At 57.6% G+C, this 19,364-nt stretch overlaps 1 protein-coding gene across 2 annotated transcripts in view; it reads left to right on the top strand.

Annotated features, from left to right (window-relative positions):
* Positions 1–494: 494 nt before the first annotated feature.
* The window catches only part of PPP6R2 (protein phosphatase 6 regulatory subunit 2), a 56,053-nt gene continuing 37,183 nt past the window's right edge, over positions 495–19,364 (top strand). Inside the window, exon 1 of one of the 2 annotated variants that reach the window (XM_083860078.1) lies at positions 495–614. The gene's annotated coding sequence lies outside the window, so the exon portion shown is untranslated. Of the gene's footprint in view, positions 615–15,679; positions 15,702–19,364 lie in introns of those variants that run through there. The other variant, XM_083860079.1, reaches the window with a different exon arrangement.

Raw genomic sequence — 19,364 nt, 5'->3', positions numbered from 1 at the left:
CCCCTATCCCCTGTCCCCGTCCCCAGTCCTGTCCCCTCATTCCCGCCCCTATCCCCTGTCCCCGTCCCCAGTCCTGTCCCCTCATTCCCGCCCCTATCCCCTGTCCCCGTCCCCAGTCCTGTCCCCTCATTCCCGCCCCTATCCCCTGTCCCCGTCCCCATCCCTGTCCCCTCCTTCCCGCCCCTATCCCCTGTCCCCGTCCCCATCCCTGTCCCCTCCTTCCCGCCCCTATCCCCTGTCCCCGTCCCCATCCCTGTCCCCTCATTCCCGCCCCTATCCCCTGTCCCCGTCCCCAGTCCTGTCCCCTCATTCCCGCCCCTATCCCCTGTCCCCGTCCCCAGTCCTGTCCCCGTGTCCCTGCGGCCGCGCCTCAGCCCCGCCCACCTGTGACAAACCCCGCCCATTCCGACCCCCGCCCACCCCCAGGCCCCGCCCCTCTCCCCTGGGCCCCGCCCCTCTCCCCCCGCCCTGAGGAGCCGCGGTTCCGCCGCCATTTTGGAGCCGCCGCCGCCGCCGCTCCGCCGCCGCTGCCCGCGCAGCCCCGGCCGGCCCAGCCCGCGGGCCCGGCCCGCAGCCCGGCCCGCCAGCGCCCGAGGGCAGCCCGGCACCCGCAGGTGAGACCCGGCCGTCACCGCCGCCCTCGCGGGGCCGCGCTCGGGGCTGGGCCCGGCGCCGCGGGCTGGGCCCCGCCGCCCCCCCGGGGCTCCGCTCCGGCCTCCCGGGGCCGCCCCCCGCGCTTTGGGGGTTCCGCACCGTTTGGGGGTTTAAAAATCTCCCCCTCCGAGCCGCTGTCCGGGGCCGGGCCGCGCTCCCGCCGCCCCGTTCCGTGCGGATCTGGGTTAAATCCGCCTGCTCGGCGCGTGACAGTTTCCTTTAGCCGTGTTTTGGTGCGTGCGGGGCGGGCTGGCGGGGCCGGGGGCTCCCGGAGCGCACCTGGCCGGCCGGGAGGGGCCCGAGCTGCGGGAGCGGTGCCGGTGCCAAGGTCAGGGGTCAGGTCACCCTTCCTGGGGCTCAGCTCGCACTCCCCGGGGCTGGTCACCTTACGGGGGTCCCCTGCCCGGGGGTCACATCACCCCTCGGGGGTCTGGGCCCTTTCCCGGGGGTCAGTCCCCGTTTCGAGGTTCCTGTCCCGCTCCTGGGGCTCAGGTCAGTCCCGGGGGTCAGGTTCCTTTTCGGGGGTCATGTTCCCCTCCTGGGAACTCCTGGGAGTCAGATCACCCTGCTGAGGGTCCCCCTTCCTGGGGGTCTGGGTCCCATCCTATGGGTCATATCCCTCTCGGCTGTCTGATCCCTTTCTAAAGGGTCAGATTCCCCTCCCAGGGGTCTCCTCCCCCTCCCAAGGGTCAGGTCCCATTCCCGGGGTTCTGCTCCCCTTCCCAGGGGTCAGATCCCATTCCCAGGGGTCTCCTCCCCCTCCCAAGGGTCTGCTCTCCTTCCCAAGGGTCAGATCCTCATTTCTAAGGGTCAGTCCCCTTCCTGGCGGTGTGGTCCCCTTCCCAGAGATCAGATCCCCCTTCCCAGGGGTCAGATCCCATTCCCAGGCGTCTTCTCCCCTTCCCAAGGGTCTGCTCCCGTTCCCGGGGGTCTGCTTCCCTTCCCAGGGATCTACTCCCATTCCCAGGGGTCAGATCCCCTTCCCAGGGGTCTGATCCCCTTCCCAAGGGTCTCCTCCTGTTCCCGGGGCTCGGGTCCCTCCCGGGGGTGAGAGGAGGGGGATCAGTGCTCAGGGTCCCTCCCGGGGGGGAGAGGAGGGGGATCAGTGCTCAGGGTCCCTCCCGGGGGGGAGAGGAGGGGGATCAGTGCTCAGGGTCCCTCCCGGGGGGGAGAGGAGGGGGGTCAGTGCTCAGGGTCCCTCCCGGGGGGGAGAGGAGGGGGGTCAGTGCTCAGGGTCCCTCCCGGGGGGGAGAGGAGGGGGGTCAGTGCTCAGGGTCCCTCCCGGGGGGGAGAGGAGGGGGGTCAGTGCTCAGGGTCCCTCCCGGGGGGGAGAGGAGGGGGATCAGTGCTCAGGGTCCCTCCCGGGGGGGAGAGGAGGGGGGTCAGTGCTCAGGGTCCCTCTCCCGGGCTCGGGTCCCTCCCGGGGCTCACCGCAGGGGGACCAGCCGCCCACAGGTGTCCCCTCCCCGGGGCCCTGCCCACCTCGGGGTGCAGAACGGGCTGTCAGTGTCACCGTGTTGATTTTATTAACGGCCAGAGATGGAGGTGGGAGTGGAGGCCCCGCTGGAATCACCACCAGACTGATCTGACAGGAGAAAAGCGGCTCCCGGCACAGCCTGGGAGGGCCCTGCTGAATTTGAGGGCCTTGTTTTTGCACCGGCTAAAAAAAAAAAAAAACAAACCAAAAAAAACCCCAACCAAACTAGGAAGTGAAAAAGAGAAACTGACAGAACTCGGAGGGGCCTGAGAGGTTTTTCCTCGCTTGATCCCCCGCTTGGAAATTGGTGTTTTAAAAACTTGAAGGTTGTTTTGGTTTGTTTATTTTGTGTCTCAGACAGGAGAAGGTGGTGGTTCTGGCCCTGCCCGGCCCCACAGGTTTGAACCAAGCTCTTAGGAGCAGATTTAGGTTATAAAGCTCTGTTTAAAGCCTGATGAGAGAAGAAACATTTATGTTTTCTCTTATTATTCTGACACTTAAAAGCGAACATGCTGCCAAAATACTTCAGTGGTTAAAAAAAACCCCTCGGTGGATGGTAGTATAGGGATTTCCATGGCAACCAATGGTGATCTCATGGGAAGCAAAGTTAAATTTTGGGCTGTCAGTGGGAGCACAGCGTGGCCTGGGCTGGCCTGGGTGACATTTGCTCTGCAGAAGGTGGTGAGGGTTGGGGAGGAACAAACTGCTCTGAGGGGAAGGCTTCTTCTCTGTGTGTACACTGATATTCCTGGTGATTTTTGTGCTTGTTTTGGATTAACCTTGCAATCCAGGGATGTGGGACGATGTCCTGGCTGGCAGTGGGGATGGGGACAGGCTGCTGGTGCAGAAAGGTTCCCCTGCACTGGGGGAAGGTTTGTTGTGGGAGCATCTCCTGCTCAGCCTGGTGTTCCAGGAGCTCTGTGTGTGCTGTGGGAGGGACAGGGTGGATTTCTGACTTCACAAATTGGAAACTGTCAAAAATAATAACGACGAGGCAGCGCAGTGCGAGAGCTGCTGCTCGGGGGTTTGTTACCAGGGGAAAAGCTCTCTGTGGGCTCACAGGATTTTTGGGAGGCTCCAGGCCGCTGCTGGCAGAGCTTTCCCGGGAAACAGGGGCCTGGGGGGCCCAGCCGTGCTCCAGGGTGGGATCCCCCTGCTCTGATCACAGCTTCCTGCTGGGACTGGGAGGCAGCAGGGGGGAATCCCATCCCTGCTGTCCCCACAGTGACATCCTGAGCGAGAAGGGGGCCTTGGTTCCTCAATGCTTCCTCTCCTCTTTGGTGGGGAGATATCCCAGTGTTTTCCTGTGCTGCTTTTCCATCCTCTGTGCAGGGAGTGCTTCATTTGAGATCTCCCCTGAGTTTTCTGGTGGCAAAAAAGGGGGACCCAAAACTTATTTTCTCTGAGCCCAGCAGTGGTATAGGGGAACTGCAGCATCGCAGAACTGTGGGACATCCTGAGCTGTGGGGCCCCACAGGGATCATGGATCCAGCCTTTGGGAGCACCTCACTCCTGTTCACAGAACCAGGGGATCTCCTGAGCTGTGGGGCCCCACAGGGGTCCACAGGGATGATGGATCCATCCACAGACCCCCCAACAGTCCCAGCCTGTCCATCCCTGGCAGGGCTGTCCAAACACTCCTGGAGCTCTGGGGCTGTGCCCATTCCCTGAGAGCCTGGGCAGTGCCAGCACCCTCTGGGGGAGAACCTTTCCCTTAAATCTGTCCTGTCCCTCCCCTGGCACAGCTCTGGCCATCCCCTGTGCCCTGTCCCTGCTCAGCAGAGTTTGGGGATGAACTCTGCTGCTCTCCTCGCTGCCAGCCCGGGGTGAGGTGCAGCTGGGGCAGCCCTGGGCTCTGAGCTCGGGCTCAGGGCTCCCTGTGTGTCAGAGGGTTTGACAGGGGCTCCCAGGCACGGTGCCTCAAGGGCAGGAGCTGCAGCTCTGCCATAAGAATGGGCAAACTGGAACGCCAGGAAATAGGAGAGTCTTGGTGGAGTAAGGCTCGGGTTTGGAGCAGGAGTAGAACAAGAATAACTGGGAAATTTGGGTGCAAATGGTGCAGGAGAAGCGGGTGAGGTCGGTGAGCTGAGAGCAGAGGAGGAGCTGGGTGCTTCACTCATAGGATCAGGAAATATCCTGAATTGGAAAGGACTCACAGGGATCATCCAGCCCGAGACCCCCCAGATCCCACCCTGGGCATCCCTGGGATTGGGGTCCAAACACTCCTGGAGCTCTGGCAGCCTCGGGCCAGGACCATTCCCTGGGCAGCCCGTGCCAGGTCGACAGAACTTCAGAGAACTTTGCAGGGAGGAAGGTTTGTGGGAGGTCTTGTTTTGCTGGCTGCAGAATTCCTGAAGAACTAATTGAGGAGTTAATGGGGTGAGTTAATGAGTGACTGTCAGACACGGAGCCTCAGCCGGGAGCAGCCAGCCCTCACTCCTGGCCCTGTTTGTGGGGAACACGGCCCTGCTCCCGGTTACACTGATGGCCTGCAGTGCTTTTCCCTCCTTTTCACGGAAAATCCGCAGATCTCGGGGCTTTAGGGAAGGCTCAGGGAAGGAATGTGGCCTCTCTGTGACCAGGAGTAGCAACAAAGGCTCTTAAGTGTCTCCTTTGATTCAATATTATTGGAAGCAGGAGTGTGTTGTCTTTCCTGGCTGCTGCTGTGTTTCTCTACTCGAGCTTTTCTTTTTCCCTCTCTGCTCCCTGTTCCTCCCACCATCCTCCCCTCACTCCTGATGGACTTCCCTGCTCCTTGTTTTGATCCTCCCCAGCTGCCAGCCCTGCAATAACCAATATTGACATTATTATCACCGCCTGGGCTATTTTTACCTGCACCTTAACTCTGGTTTGGAGGGAAACTTGGGCAAATAAATATCAGTTATCTCAGGAAATGAAGCTTTCGTGGCCAAGCTTGAAAATCTCAGGCAAAGAAGTCTCGGATTTGGGTGGAATTTGAGTGCCACACATATTGCTGTTGGATGAGGTGTGGAAGTGGGAAATTCCATCTTTGTGTTTTTTAGTGCCTGTTGCTCCCAGCTGGAGCAGAGGCACCTGGAGAGTGACAGTACTAAAGGCCTGCAGGGCCTGAGGTCTGAGCAGAATTGCCATTTTTGTCAGGGGCGCCTTTAGGGCGAGCCCCACGTGGCCCCGAGCCGTGAGCAGGGGCTGTCACCACAGCCAGGGCGAGCTGATGGCAGGAGGAAGTGCAGCTCCTCGGCCTGAGCTGGCAGCTCTGCACTGCAGGGCTGGGGCTGCTCCTCCTGTCCCGCTCAGTGTCTTTCCTGTGCCCCCTGAGAGCCCTGGGGGTGGCTGTCCCCGTGTCACGGCCCCCACACGCCCCATTCCTTCCCCTGGAGTCAGCCCGGGCTGCCTGAGGACACCGGGGTCGTCTGGGCACGAGGGGAAGCCGGAAGGCACGAGAATAAAACCTTCTGCTGAAATGGCAAAGGGCAGGGAGTCACTGAGGGCAGAGCTCAGAGCTCATCCCTGCCCGGGGCACAGGGAAAACTTCTCTGGCACAGCTTTCCATGGAATCTCCTGAGCTGTAGGGCCCCACAGGGATTGTGGATGCAGCTCCTGGCCCTGTACCCCAACAACCCCAGCCTGGAATCCCTGGGAGCAGAGCTCTGGCAGCCTCAGGGCTGTGCCCATTCCCTGAGAGCCTGGGCAGTGCCAGAACCCTCTGGAAAAGAACCTTTTCTGCTGTCCAACCCAACCCTCCCTGGCACAGCTCTGGCCATTCCCTGTGCCCTGTCCCTGCACAGACACCCCAACAATCCCAGCCTGGCACCCCTGGGAGCAGAGCTCTGGCAGCCTCAGGGCTGTGCCCATTCCCTGAGAGCCTGGGCAGTGCCAGCACCCTCTGGGGGAGAACCTTTCCCTGAAATCCATCCTGTCCCTCCCCTGGCACAGCTCTGGCCATTCCCTGTGCCCTGTCCCTGCTCACAGGGAGCAGAGAGCAGAGCTGCCCCTGGGGAGGAGTTACAGCCCCTGGGGAGGTGTGAGCTCAGGCTCCTCCAGCTGAACATTGCAGTGCCCTCAGCTGCTCCAGAGCCTTCCCCATCCCCACGTCCCTCCTTTGGGCACTCCCCTGCAGCTTTGGTTGTTTTTTATTGAGGTGCCCAATCCCAGGGCAGGAGGTGAGGCCTCCCCAGTGCAGAGCAGGACAATCCCTCCCTCCGTGCTGTCCCTGCTGCTCCCCAGGACAGGGATGTCCCTCCTGCCTGAGATCCCCCTTGTCATCCACCAGGACCAGTCCCTTCCCAGAGCTGCTCTCCAGCCTCTCCAGCCCAGGTGCAGCATCCAGCACCTGCCTGGGTTAAACCTCACACACTTGGTGATTCCCAGCCCTTGGGTTTGTCTGGGTCTCTCTGCAGGGCCTCTCTGCCTCTGGGGAATCAGCAGCTCCTCCCGGTTTTGTACCATCTGCAGACTTCCCTGGTGCCCCTCGAGCCACATCCAGCTCATCTGTGAAGGTGTGGAGGGAACTGGAGCCCTGTGGAACTTTGGCTTTGCAGGGAAACCTCCCAAACATTTGGATTGCTCACTCTGGGGTTTGTGTGGGGCTGGCAGTGCCCCCGCTGCACTTCAGGGAACCCGGGGGTGCAGTGGGATTGCAGGCCTGCAGTTTGCTGCTCGCAGAGCTCTGTGGCCTAGAGGGACACGGGTGACTCTGGAGTCGCTGTGATCCTGATTTCCCTGGGCAGCTTTGGGAGCAGAGACAGAGGCACAAACCTGCAGGAGCGGGGATGGTCTGGCTGCTGCAGCCACAGGAAGGAAGAAGGAAACAGCACAAGAAGCTGCTTCAGTTTCAGTTTTGCCTTTGATTCCTTGCGAGGACTGCGTTCTGCCACACCTCAGAGAAGGCACTGGCGGCTCTGCTGTGACATTTGGGGTTTTCTTCTGTGGCAGTTTGTTCCTTTCCTTCCGTTCCTGCCAGCCTCGCACAGCCTGCAGCTCGTTCCAGCTCCTCGCCCGGCCGTGCAGCGGGGCGGGGACGAGGTGCTTGTGTTTCCTTAGCTGTTTATTTGTGTTTTCTTCCCTCGGCACATCCCCGGGGACGCCGTTTAATTGAATTCTTTTATGTTCAGATGGATTTCTTTTCTTGGCGGAGGATAATGGAGGCCGCCAGCTCCCAGGTCGCTCGGTGTCCCCGTGTCCCCGAGGCGCAGGACGAAGGGCATGGTGTGCCGGTGCCAGGGCCGGGCTCGGGGCCAGGCTGCCCCGTGCTGGCGCCGTGTCCGTGCGGGGTGGCCCGGCACAGCCTCGGGCACAGCGCCGGCAGCTCCGCAGCTGGAGATGAGGGAGCCGGGAGAGGGAGCGCAGGGACAGAGCCAGGGCTGTCCTGGGGATTTAACCCGGCTGTGCTTGGGTGGCAGCGGCAGCCTCTGGTGCAGCGTGTTCTGCTGTGGCTGTGGCGGGCCGAGCTCACGGGGAGCAGGGCTCACACACCTCCCCTTCCCGGAGCTCCTGCTGCGGCTCCCGGCAGCGCAGGGACCTGCTGGAGTAACCCAGAGAGGTGCTGGAGCCCCTCTGCTCTGCAGCCAGGCTGGGAATGTTCACCTGCAGACACACAGCTCCAGGGAGAGCTCAGAGCCCTCCCCAGGGCCCAAAGGGGCTCCAGGAGAGCTGCAGAGGGACTGGGGACAGGGACAGGACACAGGGAATGGATCCCACTGGGAAAGAGGAGATTTGGGTGAGATTTTGGGGAGGAATTCCTGGCTGGGCTGGAATTGGCAGAGCAGCTGTGGCTGCCCCTGGATCCCTGGAATGTCCAAGGCCAGGCTGGACACTGGGGCTGGGCTGGGGACAGTGGGAGGTGTCCCTGCCATGGCAGGGGTGGCCCTGGGGGGGCTTTGAGGCCCTTCCCACCCAAACCATTCCATGACTTTGTGCTTCTGTTGCCCTGAACACGAGTCCCACTGCTGGAAGTTCTGCTGGGCAGTTGGAATGTGGGGCTGGAATGTGATGGGGTTGCTGCAGTGCTGTTGACAGCAGCCATGGTTCTGTGTTGGTTAAGTCAAGCTCAGCCCAGGGAATGGGATATCCAGGTTATCCTGGGAGCCCTCAGCCCCTGGGCCAGGACACCCCATTCCTGCTGGGCAGGTGCTCAGTCTGCACCGTTTAGCAGATTGGAAAATACCAAAGGATGTTTTTTCAGCTTAGCTCTGCAGCTTGTTTCCTTTTATTTTTCACTTGGAAGATTGTTTTTCTTTGTGCTCAGTTGTTATTTACTGCTTCTGCATTCTCCTAGTCCTTGTTCCCTGCCATGGTTGGGATGAGATGGTTTTTAAAGTCCCTTCCCACCCAAACCACGATTCCCTGATTTACTGTACCATTCTTTAATGTTGCACTGTCCATGGTATATCCTAAATTGTCTTCCATGACCAAGTATTTCCCATCCTCCCCACAATGTGTTTCATACTCTGCCTTGGCTTTCCCGGGGCTGGAACCTCTCCCAAAGTTCTCACCTCTGTGATGTAAATCCCTCCTTCTGAGGTAACGTTTCAGGGTTCCTTTTTTAGTCAGTGGAGGAGGCAGATACAGGTTTAGTGCCCTGTCCGTGCAGGGCTCTGAGGGAGCTGAGCTGTGAAGGGAAGGGCTTGTTCCCCTCCTGCCCAGGGAGTCTGGGTGACTGACTGGGGTCAGTCATCCTCAGGGTAAAATATCTGTGCTTTGGTGAGAGACAGTCTGGGCAGGGACACAGGGATGGGACAGGGACACAGACACAGGGACAGGGACATCCTCACCTGGGGCAGGCAGCCTGGGCAGGGACACTGCAGGACAGGGACAGGGACACAGGGACAGGGACAGGGAGCCTGGGTGAGACCCAGCCTGGGCAGGGACACAGGGATGGGACAGGGACACAGGGACAGGGACCTCTTCACCTGGACCAAGCAGCCTGAGAGCTGTTCCACACAGGAGATTGGGCTGGGTGCTCCCCAAAGGCTTTTCCAGCCTAAACAATTCCCTGATTGTGAGGGACTGATGTTTGACCCTGAGCTCTGCTGGGGAACCTTCTCCCTGTTCCACAGCAGGTGGTGAGTTGCTGCTGGGAGCAGGAGGGGGTTCAGAACCATGGAGATCTCTCTAGGCCAGAGCACTGAAGCCCATTGAAGTTGTTGTTGTGTCTGTGCCCAGCACAGCTGGTTTTGAGTTCTGTGAGGAGTGTGAGGCACAGCTCTGCTGCTCCCGGCATCAGCAGGACGTGGAGCTGCTGGAGCAGGTCCAGAGGAGCCCAGCACCTTCACACAGAGACTGGAGCCCCTCCAGAGACAGCCTGGGAGAGCTGGGAATGTTCAGCCTGGGGGAGGGAGGGTCCTGTGGAGCCCTCACAGCACCTCCCGGGATCTGGAGGCATCTGAGAGACAGAGAGGGAGCCTGAACCAGCCCTGGAGTGGCAGGACACGGGGAATGGCCTCCCACTGCCACAGGGCAGGACAGATGGCTTTAGATTGGGTATTAGGGAAAAATTCCTCCTTGGCAGGGTGGGCAGGGCCTGGCACAGGTGCCCAGAGCAGCTGTGGCTGCCCCTGCATCCCTGGCAGTGCCCAAGGCCACGCTGGACACTGGGCTGGGGACAGTGGGAGGTGTCCCTGCCATGGCAGGGGTGGCCCTGGTTGAGTTTGAAGATCCTTAAGGCAGAGGACAGGGTTTCCCCACCTCCTTCAGTGCCTGGCATGGGGAGGACCCAAAGTCAGAAGTTTATCAATGTTTTACTGGGTTTTTCCCTTTTGCTTTAGAGAAAGTTTATTTAATTGTGGCTGGCCCCAGAGTGCTGTGTGTGACTGAGGGCTGTGAAACTCAAGGATGAGCAGCAGGGGAGTTTCCAAAAGCTCTAAGGGGCTTTAGGGTGGCAGATGTTGGTGTGGGGTTTGGGATGTGGTGCCAGCAGTGACTGCACACCCGATTTCATGGCTGTTACACCCTAACTTCCTCTTGCAAAAGAGGCAGTTTCAGGCCTTCTGTTTTTCCTTCCCTTCTGTCACTTTTGTTGTGGCACATGAAATAAGTGGTACAGAGCAGTGATGTTCATGTGGGGAGTGCTTCCAGTGTGTCCATGGCCTCCCTGCTCCTGCTTTTCTCTCTGTTTCCCACAGTAGCTCTGCTGGGGAATGTTGTGTCTTGCAGGGAAAAAACAACCACTTCAGCTTCATCTTTCACAGATGAATTTTAGCCATCAGCAGGAATTTCTTTATGGGAAGGATGCTCAGGCCTTAGAACTGCCCAGGGAGGTTTGAAGTCCCCATTCCTAGAGGAGTCCAGGGAATTCCTGGAGGTGGCACTGAGTGCTCTGGGCTGGGGACAGGGTGGGGATGGGGCACAGCTGGGGCTGGATGGGCTGGGAGGGCTTTTCCAGCCTCAGGGATTCTTAGAGCTTCTCTGTGCTGTTCTCTCCAATACCTGGAAGCAGATGCTGGAATGAAGCAGTGCAGTTCCCCAGAACAAAACTGTTGAGTTGGTTTTAGTTTTAGAAGAGAAAAGCAAGGTGAGGTGTTGAGGGTATCCTTGGGCTTTGGGTTCCATGCTGGAGTTTTCCGAGGAGCAGCAAAGTGAGACGGGATCACCTGTGGGCACGGGAGCCTTTCCCACGTGGGGAGAATCCTGTTGTGTAAGGCCGGTTTGTTTGGAGCTGTGGACTGTGCCCTGTGAGGAGGAGTGTGTTATTTTGGGAAGAGCAGGTGGGATCACCAGCAGCCAACCAGCAGGGCCAGTGCTGGGGGAAGCAGGAGGAGAAGAGACGTGCCCTGCTGGGTTTAGGTTTTAATGCTGGAGGGGCAATTCCTGCTGAGGAAATCGCTGCAGTTCCTGTGGATTGGCCCACCCAGACTCCTGGGGGGAATCCTGGAATGCCAGGGTGGTCTGGGGCCTTAAAGCCCCTCTCATTCCACCCCTGCCAAGGCAGGGACACCCTCACTATCCCAGGGGGCTCCAATGGGACCTTTCCATGCTTCCATGATCAAGAGAACTATTGATGATCCTTTGTGCAAGGGGGATGGTCAGTTATTTTCCCAACGTTGATCCAGTCTCTAGGATTCTTTACTAAGCTTGGAAAAATAAATGTCATCCTTTTCAGTCCTCTGAAACGCTCACCCCGCAGATTCCATGGGGTTTATGAGTGGTTTTGGTTGTGATCGAGGGAATTCAGTCACAGTGTGAGTGACTCCTTGGATTAGTGCTCCGAGCCCGAGTTGGATGGACATTTCAGCTGGAAAAGTTCCCTTCTTGCTGCTCCATCCTTCCCCCTTCCCTGCTCAGACATTCCTGCAGCAATGCTGGGAGCCAGTCTGGGGGAATGATCCAGCTGATTATTATTTTTTTTTCCTGCTAATACTGCATGGCAAAGGAAACCCATTTTTTCCCAGCAGTGCAGGTTTAATCCCCAGTGAGCCGTGGGCTCAGATCAGGAGTGTGTCCTGCTGCTTTGGGATTCCCAGAGCAGGTTGAGCTTTGATGTCTCTCTGTCCAGAACTCCTAAGGGTGGGTCTGACAGTTCCCAGGGACTGTTTTTCCTTTCAGGATGTTTTTTATGATGGATGGAGCCTGGCTCATAAATAGAGGTTAAATGGTGCCATGCAGGGAGAACAGGCTGGTGCTGCCTCATCCTGGGAAAGATGTTTTACTCAATTCTGAGGAATTGGGTAAAGAGGGAGGAATTTCCCCATGGAAAGGGGGCTCAGGCCTTGGCAGGGGCTGCCCAGGGAGGTTTGGGTGCCCATCCCTGGAGGAGCCCAGGGAATTCCTGGAGGTGGCACTGAGTGCTCTGGGCTGGGGACAAGGAGGGCACTGGGCACAGTTGGGACTCGACGCTCTTTCCCACCCTCAGCCATTCTCAGCTCCCTCTGAAGTGTCTTCATGTCTTTTAACTCCAAAACTTTGCATGGGCTGTGTCTGTAATGCTCTGAAAGCTCGAGGAAATGAAAATTCATTTATTTCATGTCCTGTTTGAGGGCTCAGCTTCGCTGGGGCCTCAGTTCTAGGTCCGTTGGGTGGAGGAGTGTTGGAATATTCTGGCAGGAGCTGCAGTGTGTGACAGGCTGGGCTGTTGTGGGGCAGCTACAGCCACAAACTCACCTTGGGAGCTTTGAACTGGGATGAAGGAGCAGGAAAGGGGCACAGCAGTTGTTTTACTGGCTCACTCGAGGCCCCTGCGCTGATCAAATAGGTGTCTGTGGAACGGGCAGCCCTTGATCTCCCCGTGGGGTGCAGCAGGAAATCTCAGTTTGCAAATGCTGGCCCTCGGTCTGGGTACAAAGAGGTGTCCTTTGTAACACTGCCTTAGTCTGTGTGGGCAGCAAAGATTAAAATATCCAAGGTCCACGGAAGGGCTTGGACAAAGTCTGGGAAATGCTGCTTGTGCACCCCAGTAAAAACCAGCCCCCGCTCTGGGATCCCAGTGCGGTCATTAACAGGGGTTTCTGTGGGGTTCACTCAGTGCGGTGACCCCGAGAAAGTGTCACTTGTCGCTGGGAGCAGACGGAGTAACCAGCCCTGAGCGGCATCAAAGAGACCCGGGCGGGCCGAGAGGGAGGAGCCTGGAGCCCTGCGAGGGATGGAGATCAGCGCTTCGAGCAGCCCAGGACTTTGTTTTGCTGCTTTAATACTCAAATGCAGCTGCAAATCTCACACTCAAAGGTTAATGTTTAATGGGAAGCCCAGAGTGTCCCCGGGGTTCCTTGGGGCTGCTGTTGCTTCCGTGGGGCCGTCAGCTCTGAGGAGCAGCTGGATACACCAATCCTGCTGAATTATTGCTGAAACACAGATCACAAACCGGGAGATTCCTCTGCCCTCGGAGCTGGTGTGAGCCCATATTCACAGAGGTGAATTTTAGGGATGTGTTGAGCTCCGTGTGCGCTGACTGAGCTGTTTAAAAAAGGCCTTTTTTTTTGTGCCGTTCTGTTCCCAGGGCGTTTGGGATCCTTTTCTGCAGCTTTTTCCTGCAGCTTTTGAAGCGCTGCGGTTTCTTCGTGTCTGGGTGTGGAGCAGTTAATTAAACAAGTAACATTTAAATGGAGAAGCTGTGCAAATTCTGTCCTTAGCATGGGGTAGGGCAGCAATTAGGAGGCTGCTTAACGAGATACTGGGTGAGGATAAGGTTGATGATCAAAACAAAGTACTCCTGATATCATCTCTTTCTTTGGGAGCTTCAGAGCCCGGGAAGGATTAGAAGGAGCCCTTCGCTGGAGGATTAGAAGGAGCTCTTCATTTCGGGTGCACATTTGTCCAACACAGAGACCTTCAAGGGTTTATTGCCAGGGGCAGTTTTTAGTTAAAGAAAAAACCCAACACAGCCCCTTTTCCATGCAGAGCAGCATTCCACTGTGCCTGGGGCTCCTGCTGGTGCCCAGGGACTGTTGGGTGGCACTGGGCAGGGAGGGATGGGGACAGGCTGGATCCAGGGGGTCAGGTTCAGCCAGGCCAAGTGCCAGGTGCTGCCCCTGGAGCCCCCCAGGCTGGGGCAGAGGGGCTGGAAAGGCCCTGGGGGGGGCTGTGCCAGCAGCTGGACACGAGCCCAGGGTGCCCAGGGGGGCAGGGGGCCGATGGGCCCCGGGTGGGGCACCCCAGGGTGGGCACAGGGACTGTCCCCTGGGCTGGCCCTGCTGAGGGAGCCCCTGGAATCCTGGGGGCAGCTCTGGAGAGCCCTGGAGGGGCTGGAGAGTGTGCAGGGATGGAGCTGGGGAAGGGTCTGGAGCCCCAGGAGGGGCTGAGGGAGCTGGGGAAGGGTCTGGAGCCCCAGGAGGGGCTGAGGGAGCTGGGGAAGGGTCTGGAGCCCCGGGAGGGGCTGAGGGAGCTGGGGAAGGGTCTGGAGCCCCGGGAGGGGCTGAGGGAGCTGGGAAGGGGCTCAGCCTGGAGAAAAGGAGGCTCAGGGGGGACCTTGTGGCTCTGCACAAGTCCCTGACAGGAGGGGACAGCCAGGGGGGATTTGGGATCTGCTCCCAGGGAACAGGGACAGGAGGAGAGGGAACGGCCTCAGGCTGGGCCAGGGGAGGCTCAGGGTGGAATCAGCAGGAATTTCCCCATGGAAAGGGAGCTCAGGCCTTGGAACTGCCCAGGGAGGTTTGGGTGCCCATCCCTGGAGGTGCCCAGGGAATTCCTGGAGGTGGCACTGAGTGCTCTGGGCTGGGGACAGGGTGGGGATGGGGCACAGCTGGGACTGGATGGGCTGGGAGGGCTTTTCCAGCCTAAATGGTGCCAGGATTTTGTAATGCAAATGCAGAGATCTCTTTAATTTGTCAGATGTGAAGGAATAATGAAGAAATTCATCTTCATAGCTCACAAGGGGAAAACAAAAGGAAAATTCTTGGCAAAGTGGTGAAATATTTTAGTTGAGAATAAATTTTATCTGTGAATTTTAAGTGTATCTGAGTGGTTTTCAATGAGCAGCTTGGGCAGGGGATGTCTCAGGGAGCTGAAGTGCCTCTCTGGGGGTGTGTGGCAATGGTGAACCCCCAGCGAGGTGGGATCACTGCCTCCAGGCCTCTGGTGTGTCCTGCTTTGCCTTTACTCAGGGATTCCAGAAAGAATTGGGCAAACCAGGGAGGCAGAGGGGATGGTGCTGGATGAGAATGGAGTTATGTAAAATGCTGATGTCAGAGGAGCTGTTTTGTTTGTGTGCTGCCACTTGGGAGGGTGTCCCAGGGCTGCCCCTTGGTGGAGAACCTTCCGCAGCCCCTGTGCTTGGCTGTTCCTCGTGCCTGGGTGGGATGGGCTCCTGCCATGGTGCCATTTGAGGGGCTGGGATTGTGGAATCCTGGAATCCCAGACTGCTGGGGGTGGGAAAGGACCCCAGAGCCCCTCCAGGGCCACCCCTGCCATGGCAGGGACACCTCCCCCTGTCCCAGGCTGCTCCAGCCCCATCCAGCCTGGCCTTGGGCTCCAGGATTTATGTAGGAAGCATTTCCTTTCTTCCTTTGGAGTTTCTCACCATCTTTTGTGCCTCCACCGTTCCTCTGAAGAGAAATCCACAGAGGTCTTGGATTCAATCTTTGCTGTGTTAAAGATGGATATGGGAATTGTTCCATCTTGGGAGCAGAGACAGAGTGTGTTCCACAGGAGTCTGAGGTGGGAGCCTGAGGAGGTTGAGCTCTGAAATGACTGAGTGGCTCATGATTCTCTTCCCCTGGCAGACTGAATCCCAGAAATTCTGAGGCTGGAAAAGCCCTCCCAGCCCATCCAGCCCCAGCTGTGCCCCATCCCCACCCTGTCCCCAAGTGCCACCTCCAGGAATTCCCTGGACTCCTCCAGGGATGGGCACTCCAAACCTCCCTGGGCAGTTCCAAGGCCTGATCCCCCCCCTTTCCATGGGGAAATTCCTGCTGAATTCTGTAGGATGGTGACTTTCTGTCTCCCTTCTCCAGCCCTCACAGGAGGAGGACTCTGAGATGTGCCTGTACCCCCCCATCAGGGCTGACCCCAGACACTGACAGGGTGCTCTGAATTCTGGATGCTGTTTGCTTCTCTCAAGGAAAGCTGGGTCCTTTTTAGGGAAGTGAAATTGTGCAGTCGAGAAACGTTGATAACCCAAATGATCCAGTTTCTTGGGAAGAGCTTGGGGATAAAAATACTGGTGAGTGTAAATTGTTGTGAGGTGGCAGCGGGGTGTTATGTATGAGCCTGGCAGCGCTCCCTGCCTGCTTTCCTGGGAGTCTTGACAGGTCTGGGGATGGATCAGGGCTGGATTCCAGCTGGGAGCACTTGGCTGTGCTGCAGGAGCTGGGGAGGGGCTGGGAATGACTCTGTCCCTGTCCTGGCAGTCACCAGGCAGCAGTGGGACACTGGTCACCCTCTGTATCCCTGTAGGTGATGCACTGCAGGCTGCAGCTTCTTCCCAGGCACTGCTGGCCTGGGATAACCATAATAACAACAATAACAGCAACAACAGCAACAACAGCCCCTGAGCTGTGGGCAGTTCATTGCCATCAGTAACTGCACTGGGAACTCCTGGGCTGCCTCACCTCGGGGAGGGACCTGCTGTGGTTTGAGTGTCTGACTGGAGAACCACAACACTGCACATCCATCCTGTGCTGTACCTGGAACCACAGAACTGTGGGACATCCTGAGCTGTGGGGCCCCACAGGGATGATGGATTCAGCCTCTGGGAACACCTCACTCCTGATCACAAAACCAGGGAATCTCCTGAGCTGTGGGGCCCCACAGGGACCATGGATCCAGCCTCTGGGAACACCTCACTCCTGCCCATGGAACCAGGAAATCTCCTGAGCTGTGGGGCCCCACAGGGATCGTGGATCTGGGAACACCTCACTCCTGCCCAGGGAACCAGGGAATCTCCTGAGCTGTGGGGCCCCACAGGGATGATGGATCTGGGAACACCTCACTCCTGCCCAGGGAATCTCCTGAGCTGTGGGGCCCCAGAGAGATCCACAGGGATGATGGATCCATCCACAGACCCCCCAACAACCCCAGCCTGTCCATCCCTGGCAGGGCTGTCCAAACACTCCTGGAGCTCTGGGGCTGTGCCCATTCCCTGAGAGCCTGGGCAGTGCCAGCACCCTCTGGGGGAGAACCTTTCCCTTAAATCTGTCCTGTCCCTCCCCTGGCACAGCTCTGGCCATTCCCTGTGCCCTGTCCCTGCACAGACACCCCAACAACCCCAGCCTGGCACCCCTGGGAGCAGAGCTGTGGCAGCCTCAGAGTGCCCATTCTCTGAGAGCCTGGGCAGTGCCAGCACCCTCTGGAAAAGAACCTTTCCCTTAAATCCATCCTGTCCCTCCCCTGGCACAGCTCCATGGAGATGTAAAAAGATTTGGAGCAGGGCTCTGGCACCACAAGGTGCTGGTTGTGTGCTGGATCAGCTCCTGTGGAAGATTCCCAGAGCTTGGCCAAGAGTTTAAAATAGTAACTGGTCTTGGTGGCTTCTCCAGTTACCAGGATCATTCCAGGGATCTCATGATTTGCATATCGTTTTCCAAATGTCCACATGCAGAGGAAAAGAAATTTGCTGTTGCTGTGACCCTGAGCTGATGAAGGAAGAGCTGAGGTGATGTTTGCCAAGAGGAGCGGATTTAGGGATGAGCCAGGGCTGGGAAGAGCCAGCAGCCTTCAGGCAGAGAGGAGTGGGCTGGCTCCTCCATGGGGTTGGAACAGGAACTCCAGAAAACTGCCACAGGGCACGGATGGATGGGATCTTGGGAATTGGGCTGGGATTGCCAGAGGAAAATCTGTGGCTGCTCCTGGATCCCTGGCAGTGGCCAAGGCCGGGCTGGACACTGGACAGTGACCCCTTGTTGTGTCCCTCCATCCCTGTCCCCAGTCCCTCTCCTGGAGCCGCTTCAGGCCGTGCCAGGGGCTCTGAGCTCTCCCTGGAGCTTCTCCCGTCCAGGTGAACATTCCCAGCTCTCCCAGCCCAGCTCCAGCCCTGGAGCAGCTCCGTGCTCCCTGGGCTGTGTCCAGCAGTTTATCTCAGCTGTTGTTTATTTACTGTTAGAACCAATGGCTCTGGGAATATTTCAATTCCCGTATTACGGTTGAGGTTCAGAAGAGTTGGTGGAAGGATCTGTATGTATTTATTTCTTTGTTTACTGGGAGTGAGGAAGCAGCAGAGAGCAGAGCCCATCCCAGTGCGCTCAGGGCTGTGTGGAGGCAGGAATGGGCTGCAGGAGTTTGTGGGTTGGAGTTAATCAGGACTATCTGGAGTGACCATCTCGGTCAGTTGATGTTTGTGGTCACCTGGAGGGTTTTACAGCTCTTCCACCCTTTAATCCCTGAATTCCTGGCAGACACAGGGAGGGTTAGGGAAGAGCTGAATGTGTCATAAAACCCCAACTTCAGAAAGTCAGTGCAGGTGTTGATGGTATAAAAACCCCAAAATGGGAAAACCTCTGGACCGTTTTCCCTGGTCTTTGCATCACTCACTTCTACTGGAGAGAAGAAACTGAGAAGTCCAACTGTTCTAGGCTGGGATTATTGTTTTTTTTTCCTTTGACTGTATTGAGCCTTGGCAGGGGCTGCCCAGGGGGGTTTGGGGAAGTGCCCAGGGAATTCCTGGAGGTGGCACTGAGTGCTCTGGGCTGGGGACAGGGTGGGGATGGGGCACAGCTGGGGCTGGATGGGCTGGGAGGGCTTTTCCAGCCTCAGGGATTTTGGGATTTTGTATGGACTGCTCTTAAAGCAGGTGTGAAGAGGCTGAATTAATCCCAAAATTGATGTGAGTGGACAATGATTAGGAAATAGTTTGTGGTTGTTCTGGTCTCCTGTCAGCAGTTCTGGGAGATGCTGCTTTTCCTTGATTCCAACAGCTCAAACTTTTCCTTTATCAGTGAAGTCTTGAGGGAAGTTCTAACTTATATAAAAGGTTGAATTTAGCTCATCTGGGTTGATATTTCTGATCAACCATGATAAAGTAACTGAGGCAGTGGGAAGACTTTAAATTTTGTTAAAAATAGCTGGGCTTTGTACATGCCTGTCCTTTCCCAAATGCTCCCATCCGTCCCACTGCTGCCTCCTGGGATGTGCCATGGGACGGATGGGAAAGGCAGGAATTCTGTTCCTCTCCTGAGGCTCATGGTTAAGGGTTAAATGGACCTTTTGATTGTCTTTATTGAGGAATTTCTCATTCCCAGCTCCCTTAGGCAGAGGGGCACGGGAAAGGATCCAGGCTCTGCTGGAGCCCATCCCTGCTGGCTCATCAGGGATCCTCGTGCAGGCTCTGGGATGGGCTCTGAGCCTGTGTCCAGCAGGGCTGTTACACACAGGAATATCCACAGAACAGGGATCTGCCCTCCTGGGCTCACCCCTGTGTCCAGCAGGGCTGTTACACACAGGAATATCCACAGGAATATCCACAGAACAGGGATCTGCCCTCCTGGGCTCACCCCTGTGTCCAGCAGGGCTGTTACACACAGGAATATCCACAGGAATATCCACAGGAATATCCACAGGACAGGGATCTGCCCCTCCTGGGCTCTGCAGATTCCACCCTCCAGGTGAAAATTCCCTGAGGAGAGCTCAGGAGAGGAGCTGGGATGTATTGAACAGTTGTTCATGACTTGCTAATGTATAAAAGCTTTTCCAAAGGCACTGGAGAGGGTTTTAGTGGGGTTTATTCTGCTCAGTAACGCGCTTTCCTTACTCGCCTGAGTGGATTCCATGGAAAGGCTCTGGAATATCTTTGGACCATCTGTCCTAAGGCATGGAAGGTGTAGCCAAGGTGGGGAAGATGGGCTCTGTTCACGGGGTATTGGCACACAGATGTGTGGAAAAGCTGCAGCAC

This window comes from Zosterops lateralis (assembly GCF_965231275.1).
Source record: "Zosterops lateralis genome assembly, chromosome: 4".
Lineage (NCBI taxonomy): Eukaryota > Metazoa > Chordata > Aves > Passeriformes > Zosteropidae > Zosterops > Zosterops lateralis.
The sequence above is the reverse complement of the archived record's forward strand: the minus strand, read 5'-3'. Positions and strand labels throughout refer to the sequence as shown.